General features: G+C 48.2%; 1 long non-coding RNA gene across 1 annotated transcript in view; it reads right to left on the bottom strand.

Moving 5' to 3' along the window:
- LOC117197072 (uncharacterized) overlaps positions 1 to 20,721 on the bottom strand; it is a 55,524-nt gene extending 34,803 nt beyond the window's left edge. The window contains exons 1-2 of the long non-coding RNA XR_004477544.2: positions 1,226 to 20,721; positions 202 to 436 (exon numbers count right to left, since the gene is read on the bottom strand). This is a non-coding gene — a long non-coding RNA (uncharacterized LOC117197072). The remainder of the gene's footprint in view (positions 1 to 201; positions 437 to 1,225) is intronic.
- Positions 20,722 to 21,314: the final 593 nt, after the last annotated feature.

Here is a 21,314-nt window from a genome sequence, read left to right as displayed (position 1 = left end):
CTCAGTATTCTGGGTGGGGTGAGAAGGAAGTGGGCCCCTTGAGCAGCATCCCGCACAGCTCGGGAAGCTGGGTGCTCACTCACACACTGTCACTTTTCCCTGGGAGAGAAATGCAGCCCAAGGGGGTCTCTCTTGGCACTAAGCTGTGCCACCTTGGGGGAGAAGTGATGCAGGTGAAGGAGAAGAAACCATTCTTCTTACCCTTTTCAATGCATCCAGGCTCAGATTTTTCTGTTGGACCTTCTCCGCTGGACTCCTGGACTCCCAAAAAGGTACTTTTGTCCATGCGTGATTGTCAAATCAACATTCTGTGAGGGGATGACAGTAGAAATTTCCTATTCTGCCATCTTTCTGACATCACACGCCTCAGGATTCATTTCAGATTTCATGATTCTCTAGTACCTTGTAAGTCTTCTCAGAGATGGCTTCTGCATATCTTTAGGCGGGGAGATTGTATCAAAACATGATTAGTTCCAGGAAACCCTAAATCCTCCCTTACTGTCCAGGATATAAAGACCTATTTGTTTCGTCAACTTGGGGAATCTGTCAGTCCAAGGCACCTTTGGTAATTAACGTTATCAACTAATCTTGAACTTTCTCTCACTCTCATCTTTCTTACATCTGGACTCTCATTCCTGCTTCTTCTCTCTCTCTCGGGATAATGTAGTACTTAGGGCTGTTGGGTTAGCTTGCCTGGACTCCAACCCTTTGCTACCTCCTAGCTTTGTGAACTTATTTGTTCTGAGTATCAGTCTCCTTTCTGTTAGCTGGGAAGATGTTAATATCTGGCCAAGTGGATTAAAGAATAAGTGAGATAATGCTTGCAAAATTCTTAGCAGAGACTGTCACATACTAAGAGCTCTGCGTTGATTATTTATTGGTCCTTCTCATGCAGAGTTACAGGCATCATCATTCACAGTGGTCCTCCCTACTCCAGGCTCTTGCGGGTTTAGCTACAACCTGCAACAAAGATAAGTATTGTAGCGGAGCCTATTCAACAAGCAAGTTTAACTTCCTGGAACCACTTAAGACCAAAAATGATGAGCTTCCTCACAGAGCCCAGGATTGGTCTAATCCTAAAATGAAGCATAGATGGCTCTGTCCCTGGGAATTGCAGAGGTGAATGGACAGAGCTAAAAGCCAAATTGTTTCTTCATCTAATTTTACATTATCCTTTGATTCTGACTCACGGCCTCTTTCTTTCTTCTTCATCCTAAATATGCACCTTCACCAAATCCTGTCTTCTCTTGCTCCACGCAGCTTCCCTCTGGGGCCAGTGCACACCCAGGGCTCACTTCCAGGCTCTTGTCTCCTGAATCTGTTGCTCTAGTTCCAACTTCTTTCCTGGCTTCCAGTTCCAAATTTCCAGCTGTGGGATGTTTCCACTTAGATGTCCCCACAGCACCTCAAATCCAGCAAAAAATACAGCTCATTATGTGCTCACACACACCAGCTTCTTTTTCCACTCATGGCACCCTCTTACTCCTTGTCACTGGTCTTACAAACCTCAGCCATCTCTCTCCAGCTGCACCCCTCAGCCCATCTGTAACTAATATTATACCTGTTTTTCTTTCTTTGAGCATTAGCTGCTCCTTACTTCCCATGTGCTCTACCAGCCCTGTCTGTCTGGCCCTCCTCACCTCCTGCCCAGACCTCCTGTACCAGCCCCCCCAACCCATTCCCTTGGCTTCAGCCAATCATTTGTCCAAGCCAGCCTATGTGCTGCCACCAGACTGCCCTTTGGCCCAGGCACACCTCTGTTCCAAATCACTCGTCGTCCGCATTGCCGGTGACCGTCTCTGGCTCTAGCATGCAGGAATCGCCTCACTTCCACCTCTGCTTAACTCTCTCCCTTTATTTCCCACAGGCTCGGCCAAACAAGTACCACCGCGATCTCCAAGCATGCTTTGTCCTTGTTGCCTTGTGCCTTTTCAACCTCCTCTCTCAAATCCAACCTTGTCTACAGCCCCTCTTCATTCTTCAAAGCTCAGCTCAGTATCCTTCCCTCTCATGAAGTCTCGCCCCATTTCCCAAGCAGAAATAACCCCTTAGAAAGTCTCACCCCTCTGAATCCCCAAAGCTCTTTGAGTTCCGTTTGGATGCTTTCAAGAATTTAATTCAACAAACACATACTGAACACAAATGAAATGAGACAGTGGTGACACTGGGTGACAAGGGAAGGGAGTAGAGGAGGGCAGGTCCTCTTCTCTCAGTACCTCAGTTATCAGACCCACAGGCCAACAGCTCCGAGATGTAGCAAAGCTATGATGCAGTTGGGAAGAATATGCCCTTAGAGTTAGGAATTACTCAGCTTTCCTTTCTCCCCCACACGCCCAGGGCTGGGTCCCTCCTTCCTACAGCAGGGTTTTCAAGCTCCACTGCAAGAAGCCCAGGCTTCTGTGGGATCCTGCCAAAGTTCCACAGGGTCACTTTGGAAGTAGAGGTAGGCTTTGAATATTTTCTGAGATTACATCCCTTTACTATGCTTTATATATTGTCATAATACTTCTGAAAACAATTCCTTTTTCTGCCTTTATCCAGATTATACCTACAAATACCCAGAAAATGCTCATTTTCTCCCAGATACGAAGACTGGGCCAGAGAAGGAACTCAACGGAACTGTCACCAAAAAGAGTAAAATGCATTTCATTTGTCATATTGTGGGTTATGTAATAATGTAAAATGAAAAATAAAATATTATAACTCCTCAGAACCTCTATTCTCAACCTGAATGTATCAGTATTTCCTTTTTATCATGTTTTCTCAGACACCCCCTCACCTCCTCCACCACAGCTCCACCTGATCGGGTTCCTGGATTAACCACGGCCCCCTGTCCCCTCATAAGACATGCCACAATCAAGAAGCCAGGCATCCGGTCCAGTGGTTAAGACTTCACCTTCCAATGCAGGGGGTGCAGGTTCGATCCCTGGTCGGGGAGCTAAGATCCCACATGCCTCATGGCCAAAAAATCAAAACATAAAACAGAAGCAATAGTGTAACAAATTCAATAAAGACTTTAAAAATGGTCCACATTAAAATAAAATAAAAATTAAAAATATAGGGCTTCCCTGGTGGCGCAGTGGTTGGGAGTCCACCTGCCGATGCAGGGGACACGGGTTCGTGCCCCGGTCCGGGAAGACCCCACATGCCACGGAGCAGCTGGGCCCGTGAGCCATGGCCGCTGAGCCTGCGCGTCCGGAGCCTGTGCTCCACAACGGGAGAGGCCACAGCAGTGAGAGGCCCGTGTACCGCAAAAAAATTAAAAAATAAAAAATAAACATAGTGTCACAAAATATTTTTTAAAAAAAAGAAGCCAGGCATCAAGGAAGCTACTTGCTGGCACACCCACATACTCCTTTATTCATTCTTAGTGTGAATGATTGCTTTGAAATTTACATACCTTTACATAAATAGAACATACACATGGAGTTTAATGAATAATCAGAGAGTACACTCTTGTGTAACCCTCCTTGGGGCCTCACTGCCAATACCTGGAAGCCCCCCTTATGTCCCTCCCAACTGAAAACACACCCAACGCCCCTGTATTAGTCTGCCTGGGCTGCTAAAATACCACACAGACTGGGTGGCTTAAACAACAGACATTTATTTCTCACAGTTCTGGAGGCTGGGAGGCCAAGATCAGGGTGTCAGCAGGGTCTGGTTCAGGTGAGAATCCATTCCTGGCTTGCAGACGGCTGCCTTCTCGCTGTGGCCTCACATGGCAGAGAGAGGAAGAGGAAGCAAGCTCTCTGGTCTCCTCTTATAAGCCCATCACGATGGCTCCACATGGCCTCATGACCTGTCTAAACATCACCTCCCAAAGGCCCCATCCCCCAATACCATCACATGGGAGGTTCAAACTGCAACATTCAGCCCACAACACCCCCAGAGGTAACCATCTATGTATATACATCGCCAAATGATACACCAGAGCTTAGCTTTGCCTGCTTTTCAACCTGAAATAAATGTGATCGCAAGGTATTCTCTGTCTTGCTCCTATTGCTTGATACTATGCCCTGAAGATTTACTCCTGTTGTTTTGTGTAAAGTTTGTCCATTTTCATTGTTACATAGTATTTCATTGTTCGACCGTATTAGAATTTATGTACCTATCCTACAGGTGTTGAGTGGTTTGGGTTGAGCTGAGTGAGCCAGGCTGCCATGAGCACTCCTGCCGTATGTACACTCTGGTGCACCTCTGCCTGGGTTTCTCCAGGAATCGACCTGAGAGTGGACGTGCGGGACCACAGGGTGTGTGTGTCTTCAATCTCCATAGACAACACAAGCTGCTTCCCAAAGAGGTTATTAGCAGGTTACAACTTTCCCCAGAGTTTCTGCTGCCCCAAATACTTGCCGACAGTTAGTATTTTCAGCATTCCTAGTTTTTGCCTGTCTCATATGTAGTGTTACCTCGTTGGGGTTTCAGTTTGCATTTCCCTGATTACTAATGAAGTTGAACCTCTTTTCTGAGTAGCGTCCATTTGGCTTTCCTCTTTGGTTTCATGCCTGTCCAAGTGTTAAGCTCATTTTCCTACTGGGTTATTTCTTTTTATGGATTTGGTTAAGTTCTTTATGTGGTTGACATCCTACTCCTTTGTCAGTTTTTGTGTCACAAGTATCTTTTCCCGCATTACGGCTTATCTTTTCACTTGTCTTATGATGAAGTGTGCACTTCTGCTTTCTCCCATTGGGCTTTATGCTTGCAAACTAGGAATGGTGTGTGTTCCTAAGGCTGTGCAGCCTGGTTGTTCCAGAACACAATGCATTGAATGCCTTGAGAAAGCTTCATAAAGACTAGCTATTTAAATATGTTTATATGGACAGAGAGTTATACAGACATAGAGATGTGGAATTAGGTGAGCTGATACAATTATAAAAGCACTGGCGATGGAGAAGGGTCATAAGAATCTAGGAGAACTCTGCCTTCATTTTTATTCACAAGTGTCTCTAAGACCTCATTCCACTGCAAACACTCTGAAACTAGAATCTGTAAATGATATACCTTGGGTGTGGTTTGTGCAAGGGAGACCATGCTGAACTCCACTCAGCAAACCTACACCCAAAGAAAAAGACCCCAAAACTGATGATTAAATGTACATTTAGAAATTTTGAGTTAAATTACAATATAGTACAGGAGCATCATTTTTAGTAATTCCCCACTTTAACTGATTTTTTAAGTTAATTATTCAGTGACTGGTTTCATTCTTCATATCAGCAAGAGGGCCACAAACCAGCAGGAATTATGCTTCATTACCATTATTTTGTATACCAAATTAAAACCATTAACATGCATAAATATTCCAGTATTTGTTTTATTCTGATGAAATATACATAAAATTAACCATTTTACGTGTCCATTTCAGGGGTGTAAAGTGCACTCACAGTGTTGTACAGCCCCCACCTACATCCTCTCCAGAACTTTCCATCTTCCCAAACTGACACTCTGCACCCACTGAACACTAACTCCCCACTTTCTTCTCCCTCAGATCCTAGTAACCAGCATTCGACTGCCTGTCTCTATGAATTTGCCTATTCTAAGTACCTCATATAGGTACACATACAGTATTTATCCTTTTGTGGCTGGCTTACTTCACTGAGCATAATGTCCTCAAGATTGTAGAACGTGTCAGAATCCCTTCCTTCTTCATACTGAATAACATCCCATTGTGTATATGTATCACTTTTTGTTTCCATTCATCCTTCACTGGACATTTGGGTTGTTTCCACCTTTTTTGGCTGTTGTGAATAATACTGCTGTGGACATTGGTGTGCAACTGTATGAATCTCTGCTTACAATTCTTAAGGGTGTATACCCAGAAGTGGAATTTCTGGATCATATGATAATTCTATGTTTAATTTTTTGAGGCATGCCATACTTCAGTATTGGTTTTAATGTGAAAGATCTTATAATTTCAGAAAAAATTTAAACACTCAATCCATGGGCTCCAGTCATATACGCCATATTGTTTCTCGGGTTCCTTAGAAACTAGGCTTGGATCATAGGGCAACCTGATGCCGAGCTGGAAGGGTCCTGGAGGTCATACTGGCCACTCTCCTCGCCTTACAGAAATGAACAGGACAGCCTGGAGAGGTGATGTGACTTGCCTACAGGCACAGTCTCTTGGGAAGACAGGGCAGAGCCTGGACCACACAAGGTGGTCCTGAAGAAGCAGGTGCCCCAATCTCTCTAATCACAAGGGACACATGACCCCCAAAGAAGGAAGTGCTCTGCACTGAGCCTGCCTCACCCAGCCTGGTTGCAAGGCTAAGGTCCTACCCCCCTGCACAAGTGAGCTTCCCCAAGGCCTGGGTGCTGAGCCTGGTGGATGCTCTACTGGCCCCATCAAGCACCACACCCAGGGCCACCCTAGAAGCCTGGTGCCAGTCAGGCAGTCCACGCCAAGGAGGCCAGGCCCAGCTCAAACCTGTTTCCTTGTTTTCCTTTCGGGTGTCTCCTGCCCTGCCTGCTGGTCTGTATTATTCTTGTCAGTGGCCCACCCTCCTGCTGAGTCTGAAATACGCACATGGGAGCTAGCGGAGGGCTTGCTGCTTCTTCATCACCTATCCCAGTGGTGGCTGAGCTGGCTCCTGGCACAATGTGGAATAAGGGAAGTTGGCCAGCATTTCCCAATTAATTTTCTTTCCTCCCCACTCAGGCTGTCTTCCCCAGATTCCCATGACCCTGGGCTCACCCTCAGGACATCATGAGCTTCCACTGCAGCACCTTTTTCCTCCAAACTCTGCCCCTCGCCGTCAGCGAGCTGCAGTGCACAAAGCAGACCCACACATTTTTTTTCCGATAACAGTAATGAAACTGTCTTACACGTTGTCAAATGGGCTTTGCTGTAGAAAAATCCATTTCTTGTCTGTTATCTCCAATGATCTCAACCACAGTCCTGTAGAAATATGTGGGGAAAATATGAAAATCTTTGTTTCTTTGATGAGAACACTGATCCTCAGGAAGGCGAGTGATTTGCCCAAGAGCACACAAGTGCGAGTCCAGACCTCAGAGCACATTCCTGCTTCAGTTCGGGGCTCCGGAAGGGGCAACACCAGATGAGAGATGAATGGATGAGTCCTCGTAGGGTGCAAACCTTCCAACCCAGGGCTCTTGGAGATGCAATGATTTGGCAAAGGAGCAGCTCTCAAAGGTGGGAGTGTCGGGGACCTGGGAAGACTAGAGGGACCCAGTGGGGGGCCTTTCTATATGGCCTTTAAATCCCATGGTGATGGCAGCCGCCTAGGACTCAGGAGGTCAGAACCCTGCCACGGGGCAATAGCAACAGCGTCTTGGGATCGTGCCTGCGCCCCGAGCAGGGCGGATGCAGACCCCTGGAACACCTAGATGAGGGGCCCAGGTTGAGGAAGACACAAGACTGCAGGTGCAGAGCTAACACTCCTGGGCTGAGCATGTTCCTGCAGGCTGCAGGGCTGTGCACCTGCCTGCTTGGAAACAGTTCCCCCAGCTCCAGCCTTCAGCCCTCCCTATGAATGTGCAAAGCAGTGGAGGAGAGAACTGGCCGCGAGAAAGTGTAAAGGGAGCAGAAGCCACAGCTCCTCTCCGAAATCCTCTCCCTGATGCAGCGGAACACAGAGGCGCAGGCGAGGCATCCAGGTGAGCCCGGATGCAGGGCTTGGGGCAGCTGCCCATCTCAGCAGGAGGCCCTGTTCCTCAGAAAGGCACCTCGATGCTCTGGGAAGGAAGTGCATGGCTTCGGCTTAAACCACGTTTAAGTGGTTGAGTCTCCCTAGGGGGATGGATTGGAATGAGGATAACGCTCCCGGAGAATGTCATGAGGGTGGACGGAAGCAGTGGGAACCGGAGTGAGGTGCGCTGGGGGAACCTTCTTTAAGAAAACTTAAGACGATTGGCCTGAGTTAAACAAAGCCTCCCTGGGAGGGATAGCTGGCTGCAGGTGAACAGGGACTCCAATTTTCCGATCAACCTCCAGGCAACACCCGGGTGGCACTTGCACCGGGGGCGCCTTAAAATACTGACGCCAGGCCCTCCCTCAGAGACCCTGATGTAGTCATCTGGGTGGGGGTCCCCCCATCAGGACAGAGAAAAGCCTCCCCAGATAGTTCTAACGTCCAGCCAACAGTGAGGACCACTGCCCCGTGGGAACAAACTGCAAGATGGAACATTCTGAAGGACAGGAAGGTGGGAAGCACAGGCTGGGGCGCGGGGAGTACATAAGGGAGGGCTTGGCAGAAAGGAGATAGGTGGGGGGGGGACCTTGAGGGGAAGGAGGTGGCAAACGGAAGCCCAGGAGCACCCAGGCCCACTTCCCTGCAGCCTTGCTGGGACCTCCAATGCCTTTCCAGGCACTTAATGATGGCGGGGGGGGGGACACTGGCATTTGAGTGTCCATGAAAAAAATACATATATATTAATTTTCTCCTTATATACAAGAGAATGCCATCAATTTATGCCCATTTGGATGTTGGCACATTAAAGAATGAAAGAATAGTTCTATGTCTCATCCTCATACAGCACTTCTACATACGAAGAACTTTTACATCGGTTATCTCAATCAAATCTACTAGTTGCCCTGGGAGACAGAAAGGACACACATCAGCATCCCCATTTTTCACAGATGAGGAAACAGGCTCAGAATCAGACGACGTGCTTAGTTCCTTAAATGTTCAGGGGCAGAGCCCAGCTGGAATTCAGCCTCTCGACGCTCTGGTGCTTTCACCGAGGCCAAAGTGCTCCAGGGGTTATGTGTCAGTGATCCTTCCAAGACTGGACCACAATGTGACCAAGCTCATTCATGCAGCTCAGAGGTTTAGCCTCGTCTGACCAGGACTTTGCAGTTTTCACAGGGAGTATAGTTGAGTATGTTCAATTATTTGATACATTTGTTCACACACCAAGAGGAATGTGTCTAGTAAGTTATTCAGATACTTTTAACTAAATTATCCCAACACCTAGACAATGCTTTCCTTGGTAATGTGATCTATTTATAATCAATACAGAGCGACGATAATTGAAGATTCTTGTATAACTTATTGTACCTATGTCTATTTCATTTTTACATTTTGCCCCAATTGGGTATTTCATTTACAAATAAAGTATTTTATAATATTTGTGTTTGGCTTATGTATTAATTCTTTATTTGTAAAAATGGAAAGATTCTGCTAGTGTTTTGTCTCTCAGCTAAACCCTTCTACGGAAGCTGGGTTGTATCAGTCATGGGGGCCATGAGTGGGGACAGAGGCTCTTAACTTTTTTGGGTCAGGGTGGACTTTGGCTGAATGGTGAAGCCTACAGTCTGCTCAGAATAGTGTTTTTAAGTGTATAAAAGAAAATATAAAGGATTACAAAGGAAACTGATGAGGTTGAAATACAGTTATCAAAATACTAAAACAGATCTGCATTATGTGTTTGCTTGTTAACCCATTAAATAAGATCTAGTGCCGAGTCTCACACCCACTGTGATTTTGAGATGGTGATGATTTATGAATGATGTCCCAAGAGACCTGCAATAACTGTAGTATGAGGTGGAAAACTCTGACAAAGTCACAGTACTAGTGATATTACTTTGCTTTGTTGCCTACACTGAAAAATGAAGGAAATGCTAAATTTCAATCAGAAATAGTACAAATAAAGATACAATTTTTTTCTCATCCAAGGGCACAAACCCCTTGATATCACGTTAAGAACTCTTGACCTAAGGGTTGGACCACATACCTGGTGAGTGAATCCTAATTACAAGCTCCTGGGACAGCATTTCCCAAAATGTGTTTGCTGGACCACCAGTTTTAGGAAATTTTAATGGCTGGCTGTTGCGGGTTGAATTGCGTCCCGCGAAAGGTATGTTGACATCTGTACCCCTGGTACCTGTGACTGTGACCTTCTTTGGAAAAGGGGCCTTTGCAGATGTGATCAGGTTAAGATGAGGTCGTATTCAAGTAGGGTGGTCCTAATGCAGTGTGACTGGTGTCTGTGCAGCCTTCCTGGGAGAGGAAAGATGCAGAGACACAAAGAGAGATCGCACGTGTGACAGAGCAGAGACTGGAGCGATGCATCTACAAGCTGTGGAACACCAAGGGCTGCGGGCAAGACCAGGAGCTGAAGAAAAGGCATGGAACAGACTCACCCCTCGGGGAGTACACAGCCCTGCCAATACCTCGATTTTGAACTTCCGGCCTCTAAAACCATGAAAAAAAAATAATTTCTGTTGTTTAAGCCACCCAATTTGTGGCATTTTGATACAGCAGCCCTGGAAGATTGATACACTGTCCTTAGAAAAAAACCATTTGAGATCAAAAAGTCTGGGACTCCATGAGCATTAAGTTTCCCTTTTGGAGTTACACAATGCACCCTAGAATATCAGAGATTCTGAGGAAGATGCTCAGCAAAGTACTGGTTTAACCTAGAATGCCCTCCGAGTTCATTTAGCCAAAAAACAGTTATTTGTGGCACAGCTAAATAATGATGTTTAGTGGAATACCAGATGTCCCAGGAGCAGAAAAAAACAACGATAAAATTTATAAAGGACCAAAAACCATATAGAGAAGTGTAGAGAAACGTGCACTGACCGTAAGTAGAATCCCAGAAGCATAGAACAGACAGATGCCTTACAGGTCAGTTCACTATGGCCACTCAGTTTCACAAATAAGGAACCTGAGGCTTAGCTAAAAATGTGTTTGCCGAAATGCAGATGACACAGCCCTAGTGTGCATAATTGGAAGATAGATTTATCATTAAATTCTGAATTCTTTCAGTTGGGAGTCATGGGAATTTCTTTCTGAATAAACCCATCCTACATAAAAAGCTGGGTTCTACCTTCCTAACAAGTTAACTGAATTTTTACTCATGGAGGTGCCATTTTAAACTCCACATAGGGACCACTAGGGGAGGCATCTGAGACCACCCATGCTCCAGCTATGGGACCCCCTCACCAGTGTCCCAACAGGAGGCTTGCAGCAGCCTCCTGGCAGGTAGGCCCTTGGCTTGGGTACAGGGAGAGCGGTTGAGAGCCCAGCACCTGTGTGAGCTCATCTAGGAAGTCGTGGGGCTTTGGGTGCTTCGGGATGTGACTGGGCGGGCACAGTGTTAAAGGTCAGAGCCTGAGACCAGAACCCTTGTCCCGAGCAGCGACTGGTCCAGGGAGCAAGCTTAGGAGGAAGGGAGGGAAGCAGGAGACGGAGGGGACAGTCGGCCCTGAGACGCTTCCACGCCAGGACCCCTCGTGTTAAACCTCAGCTCGTGCATTTGCCCGACTCTAGTTTTTATGCCACCAAGTCATGCTGCGTTCAAGCTGTCCAGGCTGGGGAAAGATTATCAAACATCCAGAAATTTTGCAAGCCGGTTGTTAAACTATTGGTGGTTTGAAACTGGTCACAGTGGGAGTATTTTGACACCACGGCAATCAGCAGATGTTACAAATCAGAGTCGTCGTGCATTTTCCCCGGAGAGCTGACCTCCTGCATGCCTCTATCCCTTGGCTTATGGAAGTCTTTGCTTCCCTCCAGCAGGCTCTGCAACGTTGGAACTGGGCTTGTGGACGCTGCCCGGGCCCTATCTTTCTAACTCTAGCTCGCTGGGTCTGTAATTTTGCCGTGGGAATCAGGGTTCTTCAGCCTGGGCTCTGACCATGTGGAGTACCAAGAGAAATGAAGTCTTTATTGCCAGAAAAGGGACCCTGAGAAATCTGGGGTGCAGCACCTTCAAAACACTGCGCCTCCAGGGCAGCAGCGCCAGAAGCTGTCCAGCTTAATCACTCTGTGACCAGTCTCCAGCAGTTCACAAAAGCATCTCATAACCAGAAAAGAAAATGCAGAAAGCACTGTCCTCCTCTGTCTGTGTTCCTGCCATGCGGCCGTGGCCCTTCTGTCAGCTGCCCCCACTTGGAGCCCTTCTAGCCCTGGTGGGAGTGTCCTGATTTCGCTCCAGATGGTGGGAAGCCTGGCCAGCGGTGCGAGGTTCCAGCTTCTGCCAAGCGGTTAAGAATGAATGACTCTAATGTGTGTCTCTTTAGCCACTTGACTCACTGCCCCTTCCTTCATTCTTGACATTTGGCCAAGATACCCTCCTGCTTTTCTAATCATCCCTCTGCAACAGCCTTGGAAATCAGCTGTCTCCCACTCACCAGAACACATGCATCAAATATGCCAGATGAATGGAAAAGAGTACCAATTTAGTTCCCTTTACAGGTAAAATGTGCAGGAACAAGGAGCCAGTTAGACCTGTTGAAACTTCCTGCGGGCTGGTCATTCGTGAGTCATATTTACATGACCCTGAATCGCCTGGTTTGGGTTTAACTGCACAGTTTGGCCTGCTGCCTCTGTGGCTGGCTCCATTTGGTCATGGAGGCCACGAAAATAATGCTCTGCTGCCACTGCAGAGCGGATCAAGGGGCAGCAAAATGGAGAGGAAAGCAACGGGCCAAATTAACCAACAAAATGACCAATTTGATGCTGCATGGGAAATGCAACCTATGCAAATCTAGGGAGACCGATTCATTTGAAACATGAAATTGTTGATACTTGAATACTTTAACCTGTTTAAAAATGGAAGTTTTGCACAGTTCAACCTCACAGTTACATCCCCTTGATTTTCAAGTCATCGCTAATTGGACACCTCAGGATTGCTCGGGCTGGACGTGGGAGAAGCCCTGCCAGTCAGGAGGAGAAACAGTCTATCTCTTGCTCTGGTTCTGACACATTCTTCTTCTCAAGTACAGTTTAGAGGGAAAAGCTCTGGTTTAAGAGTCGGGAGGCCTATATTGCAGCCCCAGTGGACCTCCTATACGGCCACGGACAAGCATTTCTCCTCTAAGTCTCATTCTTGCCAACTGCAGCAACCCTATAAGCATTCTCGTGACACCCGAATGAGACGACGGATGGGAACACGGTATTTTAAAGTGAAAATTACTACACAGATCATTTATAAAGGCTGCACACATTAACCCTATTGCTATGTGAGTGTGTGTATACTCCCTCCAGAGAGAATAAATTTTGAATGCAATCGTTTAACTGATTACCTCTTTGTTCCAGTGTCATTCCTGACAGCAAACAATGCCACAGCAGTAACAAATGGCCACTGTATTCCATCACTCATCAGAGTGTAAAGTTCTGATAAATAGTGAGAAAACACATGGGCTCTTGTGGGTGGGAAATCTGTGTTATTGCCAGTAGCAAACTGCATTTCTTTGAAAAAGATGATGTCACGGTGCTTAGAGATTATTTGCTTGACTGCCGAGACCTAAGGAAACTCCAAGAAGAGTCTAAAGGCCCCGCCTGGGAGACGAACGGCCTGGTGTCCCCCTCCCGTCCCCCTGGTTCTGGCATTTGTGCGACTCGGCTGGACAGCTGCTTAGGACTGGAACAGCTTCCTCGGAATTCCCTGACCAAACCGCGGGCCTGTGTTGGGGCGGGAGGCAGAGATGGAGGTCGAGGGCGTGCCTTCCATCTCCTCCGCTCCTGCCCTCGTCTCTGCTTCTCTGCAGCTGCCCCCTGTCCTCCCATTCCGGCGAGAGCCCAGGCAGATGTCCCCCTCTGGCGCGGCTGCCAGACCCACTCCGCTGGCAGTTGTTGCAGCAGCCCCAGGGGAGCAGTGTGACCACGGGCACCTACCACAAGCAGGCACATCTGCAGAGCGCCCCTGCCCCTGGTCCCAGGCCTGCAGGCTCAGCTCCCTGCTGCACACGAGGTCTCCGGCTGGCACCACTTAACACGGCCCCTCTGCCTTCACCAGGGAGGCGTCAGCCCATGTGACTTTCACCTCCGAGATGTCCCACTCTGCTGTTAGCAGCATGCTGTTTTCCAGATACATACATGCCTTTAAAATGTCCAGGCTTAGAGAATATTTTTCACATTCTATCGATGACCTTTCCAAAGTTTGAATGGGCTATCCCTCTGATGTTAAGTGGAAATATTATTTTAAAGATGAAATAAAAGAATACCAAATCTTTGAGGACATTATGCTCAGTGAAATAAACCAGTCACAGAAAGACAACCACAGTACGATGCCGCCTACGTGAGGCTCCTGGAGTCATCAGCTTCACGGGGACAGAAAGTAGAAGGGTGTCTGCCAGGGGCTGGGGGAGGGGGGAATGGGGAGTTTCCGTTTTGCAAGAAGTAAGAATTCTGGAAACTGGTTGCACAACGATGTGAATATACTTAACACTACTGAGCTGCACACTTAGAAATGGTTAATACGGTCGATTTCATGTGCGTAATTTAATTTCTTTTTTTAATTTTTTAGAGAATACCAAATCTAGAAGTAATGAAGTTCACAGAGTTACATATATCAGAGTGGCTGGAAGTAAGGAGATGTAAAAAAAATCCTTCAACTAGAAATTTCCGTCATCATCCAAGATAAGTTGTCCCATTTTTACCAACTGGAAACTTTCTCTAGGAAACCTGCTATTTCTAATTGCATTTCTAATAACTATTACAAACACACAAAGTCAAAATGCAGGTAGATGCTATGGTCTGAATATTTGTGTTGCCCCAAAATTCGTGCTGAAACCCTAACCCTCAAAGGTGATTGTGTTGGCAGGTGAGGCCTTTGGGAGGTGATGAGGTCGCGAGAGCAATGGCCTCATGGTGGGATTAGTGTCTGTATAAAAGAGGCCACACAGGGCCCACAGCCCCTCCTCCGTGTGAGGGCACAGAGAGAGGTCTGTGACCAAGAAGAGCGTCCTCACTGAAGCTGCTGCCACCCTGGTCTCAGACCTGCAGCTTCCAGAACTGTGAGAAGTAAGTTATGTGTCGTTCCTAAGCCCCCACTCGGTGGTATTTTGTTACAGCAGCCCAAGCAGACTAAGCTGACATCGGAGAGTGTCATCTAACACTTTGATGGGGAAAAGATCAGCCCCTTCTCCACAGTTGCTTCTCCTCCCCTCCCGAGGCTAAGATTTAGGGACGGGCTCCAAGCCAGAAGTCTGACACACAACAGTTGTCCAACTTACAGCAGGATGTGCCTCCTCGTTCACAGAACAGAGAAGGGCTCGTTTTTCATCCAGCTCTGCCTCCCTCAGGGTCAAAATTCTAGTTCCCCCCAATGCAGGGTCGAGTCCTTTCATCTCAGTTTTGACCAAAACGGAAACCAGGATCACGAGAATTCCTCGGGGCCAGTGTTGAGAGGAATTTCCCCTGCTCCTGCCACAGCCTCGAGGGGGCATCCTTCCTTGGTGAGTAATCACAGTTCCATATGACAGAACAAACAGCATCTCCTCTTTAAAAAAGAAGAACAAGGAAGGAAAATCAGCTGAAGGAAGCTGAGGTGAAAGCCAGCCTGGACTCAGCGTCCCGACGAGATGTTGCTTCTTGACGGGCAGAGCTCGCTCAGAAGTTACTCCAAAGCAGAGTTCCCTCAGAAGTCAGGAGGACTTCTTTGGGTCCATGCTCCAGGAAATAAACTAAGCAAAACAGAAAAAGGCTCAGACTAAATCCAGACGAGTGCCAGACCTGCCCTCGCTGCTGCCGTAACCTCCTCACCGAGCTCACCCCCTGCCCAGTGCCCACCTGCAGCTCCCGGGCGACCTTGGTTCCCAGACAGCTCTCTGCCCAACAGCAAGAGCATATGAGGCCGCCCACTGGGTCAGGAGGTCACCTCTGTGTCCACGAGCTCTTGCTGGGGGTGGTCTCTTCCCTGCTTCTGCTCCCCTCCACCCCTGCAGTCCTCCTGGACCTCCACGGTCCTCACTCACCAGCCAAACCTGGTCCACGACCAGCTCTGTGCCCTGACCATGCCTGTCTCTGGAACCTGACAATCAGATTTCAGTGTTTCTCCAGACTCAGTCCACTTTCTCTGAAGCCCTGGCCTTGCTGTGATGGACTTGGTCCCAATTCTATGGACTAACTTTGAAAAGATGACCACTGCTCATGGTTTCACGCCACAGGGAGACAGGAAAAATGGGGAGAGAGGAGAGAGAAAAGAGATGAGAGAAAGAGGCTCTGTGGGAATTTCTTCCCCCAAACTCACAGTTCACTTAGAAGTTACCATGTACAAATACAGAAGCAGCAGCCAAAGAGTGAGCACCGGCCACCAACCGCCCCCACTCATCCCACCCCCAAGGTAAGGATCGCCCTGTGTCCTCACCCTCACCCTGCCACCGGCCCCATGATCCTTCGTTTACTGTAGGACTCTGCAGTCCTCTGGGACAAGAGCCACCTCCTGGTGAGTCCCAGCACCTCCGCAGAAGGTGGCACTGAGGAGCCATGCAACCAACACTTGTCCACGTGGCTACCACAGGCAGACCACGGGCCCAGGACCCATTAGGGCAGAGCCGCTTCTGTCAGAGCAAGGCCTCCGGGTCCCGTCGTCCTAGACCATGAGGTCCAGGCCACCAGCAGATTTCGTGGCCGCCGTTTTCCAGTACATGGACCGACTGCTCGCTTCCCCCTCCTCCTCCTCCCCAATCTCACCCACCTCACTCCCAGGGGAGCATTCAGTCATGCGTGTGTACACTGGGCTAAATAAAGTGGGCCATTTATAAAGCGGGAGTATTCTCCAAGCACAGAAGCAGATTCCTGGGCATGTTATTGTGATGAGTGTAATTCATAAAATGCTCCTTGGGCCAAACTGTCCAATGAAAGGAGCTGCTAGACTGAGCTTTTCAGACTCAAAGCGGATGCTCTTTACTCAGTCCCGATGAAGAACCACGTTGCTCTATGCCCTCCACAGAAGGAAACTTCCGAAGTACGGCTGGGGATGGTAAGATGCATGGGGCCAAGGTACCATTTCAATTTCCCCTGTTCTTTCAATTGTTAACACTTGCTTTCAGAAGTTTTCTATTTATCCAGGTGGGCGTTTTGAAGGCAGCGTGTCCTTCATCCACTTTAAAGATCTCTTACACAGGACTGGGTGTTTTCAAAGCCCCACTCTCGGGGTGCAGTGGAGGGCAGGGGGCTTGGTGGCTGAGATGCTGCCACGGGTTAAAATGCTTCTCCTTCCTTTCAGAAGGAGCTGCCAGGGAGGAGGGCTCAGAAAAGGAGCTTTGACCTCCTGGTGGCACCATCTTGGAGTCATCACTCTAGAGAACACAGGAAGAGCACAAAGCCTTTCATAGATTGCACCCCGTGCAGTGAGTACTTGGGTAACCTGTTTGTGAACTTTAAAAACACGTTCAATGACTCTGAGCCCATCCCCTGATGCAGTGCAAGAATTAGTCAGCATTGCAGTAAACATGGACTCACCATCTGAGTTCAAATCCTCCCAGCACATTATGCAGACTCATCATTTAATTTAGGCAACCACGTGGAAAACACTGTTGCAACACAAATATCCATTCCAAACCTCCGCACCGTGCTGCTCACGGGGAGATCCAACTGAGTCCGGAAAAGATGCGTGTGCTCAAAGCTCTGGGGTTGCCGGGGCCTTTGTCTTCCCAGAATGGAGCCGGCTGCCCAGCGGACAGCACTGCAGCAAGCGCTCTGCCTGCAGCTGCACCAAAGAGCTGTCCCCCTGCTTGAAATCTTGGCATGACCTGGAGTTTCCCTCTCTTTCTTCCCCCAACCCCCAAATCATGGCCAAATGGCTTTCTCATTTTTCCTGTGGCTGCTCGTAGAATTCTGATGCTCGAATCCAAGCAGAGTAGGGCAGACATCACCCCATCACCCCAGCCTTTCCACTGTCCTCCCAACTCTGGCCCATCTGTGGGCCCTCCTCCCACCTAATAACCCTGCACCTGCACGTCTTCTTGACTCTGTGCGCTTCTGCCCAAGCATCCCCAGAAACCCTCTGTCCTCATAAGGCCAATCCTATCCTCAGCATGGTACTGAAGAACCGAGAGCCGGACAGTCCCACGTTCAAATTCTGGCTCTGCCCTGGTGTGCCTTTGGGCAACTTAATGCACCCCTCTGATCCCTCTGGTCCCCTTCGGATCTCCAGAGATACAATAACAGCACTGACAGGCACCTCCCAGTGGCTCCTAACCCAGTGCCTGTCTGTCATGGCTATGCTGGTCACCTGCCATCCGCTCTCAAGTACATCCATGAGCTTTCTCTTCTTTTCTCTTCTTGGGCTCTCTTGCCAAGTGGCTTCCCAGGAGTCTGGGACAGAAAAACGCTCTGGGGATGTGGCACATATATACAATGGAATATTACTCAGCCATAAAAAGAAACGAAATTGAGCTATTTGTAATGAGGTGGATAGACCTAGAGTCTGTCATACAGAGTGAAGTAAGTCAGAAAGAGAGAGACAAATACCGTATGCTAACACATATATATGGAATTTAAGGAAAAAAAATGTCATGAAGAACCTAGGGGTGAAACAGGAATAAAGACACAGACCTACTAGAGAACGGACTTGAGGATATGGGGAGGGGGAAGGGTGAGCTGTGACAAAGCGAGAGAGAATCATGGACATATATACACTAACAAACGTAAGGTAGACAGCTAGTGGGAAGCAGCCGCATAGCACAGGGATATCGGCTCAGTGCTTTGTGACCGCCTGGAGGGGTGGGATAGGGAGGGTGGGAGGGAGGGAGACGCAAGAGGGAAGAGATATGGGAACATATGTATATGTATAACTGATTCACTTTGTTATAAAGCAGAAACTAACACACCATTGTAAAGCAATTATACTCCAATAAAGATGTTAACACCCCCCACCCCCCCCACCCCCCCACCCCCCACCCCCCCCCACCCCCCCCCACCCCCCCCACCCCCCCCCCCCCCCCCCCCCGGCTCTGGGGATGGGGAGGGGCCAGGGTTCTTCACCTTCTCACCTCAGGCAGCGTCTCTGAGTGGCTCCACCTCCCACCAGGAGCCCCTCCCTTCACCATCCCAGCTCCCACTCGGCAGGCCCGAACTGGTTCCCATTTCCAGCCAGTGCCCCAGCTTCTGTGCTCAAGTTAATATACCTGATGCTACAGCTGGCTTCTTGCTTTATTCATCTCTAATTTGCCTCACCACCCCCTGTGTCTTCTCAGCTCTTCCCAGGTAATAAATTCTTTGTATTAAGTTCTCTCTGTGGAAAACATTTTGGACGACTTCTCTTTTCTGGCTGCACCATGAGTGATGGAGGGGCCCCCTCCCTTCTCTTCCATCTGTCAGTTCACCGGACGCCCCCAACCCCTGAGTGTGATCCCCACCATATTCTCTCTCTGCTATTCCAGATCCCCCACCCCTCAAACATATCCAGTTCCCCTCTGCCCTTGACAGAGACCACCCCCTGCACAGCTGCCTGACTCCTCACCCAGCCCCTCCCAGCCTTCCCTGGCTACGGAAGCCTTAAACATCTTCCCACCAGGAGAAACAGCCCACTCAGCTGAACAAACGAGTCCACCAGCTCCGGTGATGGAGAGAAACAACAGCTGCCATCGCGCTAACCTTCAAAAGTAAACAACCACATGCACTCCCTGTTGGCAGGGGCTCACTGGGATGTGTCTTATGGCAGCTACGAATTCTGGCTGGCAAGGGGTCAGGATAGAGAACTAAACACTGAGACCCGAGTTGACATTCTTTCCCTTGGATAAGGAAACATCATCTGTCCTGGAGAATCTGGATTTTACACAGTAAATTTCCTCCACCCCAAGCCTTTAGTCCGTCTGACAATATAACCTTCACTGAGAAAAGGGCAAGCTGACAGCGGTGACCTCAGCAAAGCCCGGGGTCTCCAGGTTTTGCACAAGAAGGACGTGTTCCTCCCTAATCGGTTCAGCCACCTGTTCAGTCTCCATGCCTATACTTCCCTTGTCAAGGAGCCTGGTACCAACCTGACAGTTGTTTGAATTCAGTTGTATTCAGTATGGCCACCATAATATTTGCAAGGATTCGGAATGGCTCCATAACTGGTCTGGCCACATTATTTCCCCATGCTCCTCTCCTTTAGAAATATCTCTTTTCATCAAAGGAAGAAACACTTTTTTAACCTCAAATCTAACAGTGACAAAACCCTGTTAAGAGGCAGCCCACGACACAAGCCTACAGAAAGCTTCTCCTCCATCTTTAACATAATGAGTTTCCAACTCTGTCCCAGCTGTCTCCACAGCAGCCCCTCACGGGTCAGATACCGACAGGTGGTAGGCAGATGGAAACCTGCCCTGGCCTCTGGGAACTGGGAAGCCGGGGAACAGCTTTCCTGACTCCTGGCTGGACTGAGATGGAGGGAAGCCCAAAATATCTTGGCACTGTCCGCAAGAGAGCATTGTTAAGGGGAGCTCAGTGGAGAGCACTCAGAAAGTCACTGCATTCAAGTGCTTGTTTTTAAGAGAATCTACTGCAGGTCGCAAGGGATGTCCAGCAACGCTTAGCTCTGAGCCCAGTTGTGAGGGTGGGTTCTGGGCTGTGCTTGTTCATTCCACGGCTTCAGGGAGTGGTACTGTGGAGACACCAAGCCTCACTAACATTTTGGTAATTAAATTCCCATTCCATGAGATTTCCCCTTTACCTTAGAATTTTCTGAAAATGGAGTCCTTGACTGATTAACTCAGGGATAAAGACAGTCTTCAGGGAAGATGTTCTGTGTCCAGAAAGCATTAAATAATGCCAAAATCTGTATTCGTTTGCTAGGGCCTCCATAACGAAGTACCACAGACTGAATGGCTTAAACAAGAGAAATTTCATTGTCTCACAGTTCTGGAGGCTAGAAGTCCAAGATCAAGGCATTGGCAGGGTTGGTTTCTCCTGGAGGGCTGCAAGGGAGAATCTGTTCCATGCCTCTCTCCGAGCTTCTGATGGTTTGCTGGCAATCTTTGGCATTCCTTGGTCTGTAGATGCATCCCTGCAATCTCTCTTCATCTTCACGTGGTGTTCTGTGGGTGTGTGTCCTTGTACAAATTCCTCCCTTTCATAAGGACACCAGTTATACTGGATTAGGGCCCACCCTACTCAAGTATGAACTCATCCTAACTAATTACATCTGCAACGACTCTATTTCCAAATAAAGTAACATTCTGAGATCCTGGGGGTTAAGACTTCAATATGTGAATTTGGAGAATACACAATCAACAGTCCACCCTCTGGACAGTTAATGCCTGTCTTTCTCACATGCAAAATATATTCACTTCATCCCAACATCTCCAAAAGTCTTAATTTATTCCAGCATTAACTCTAAATCCAAAATCTCATCTAAATACCATCTAAATCAGATATGGGTGAGACTTGGGGTATGATTCAACCTGGGGGAAAACTCCTCTTCCATGAACCCAGGCAAGGTTTCTATTTGCAGAATACAACAGGGAGGCCAGCACAGGATAGACATTCCCATTCCGAAAGGGAAAAAATGGAAAGAATGAAAGGATCATGGGTCCCAAGAAAGTCTGAAACCTAGCAGGGTAAATTCCATTAAATTTTCAGGCTTGAGAAAAATCCCCTTTGGCTCGATGCTCTGTGGTCGATCCCAATATTGGGCAA

This window comes from Orcinus orca, chromosome 10 (genome assembly GCF_937001465.1).
Source record: "Orcinus orca chromosome 10, mOrcOrc1.1, whole genome shotgun sequence".
NCBI lineage: Eukaryota > Metazoa > Chordata > Mammalia > Artiodactyla > Delphinidae > Orcinus > Orcinus orca.
Note: the sequence above shows the minus strand (reverse complement) of the source record. Positions and strands in the feature narration are given on the sequence as shown.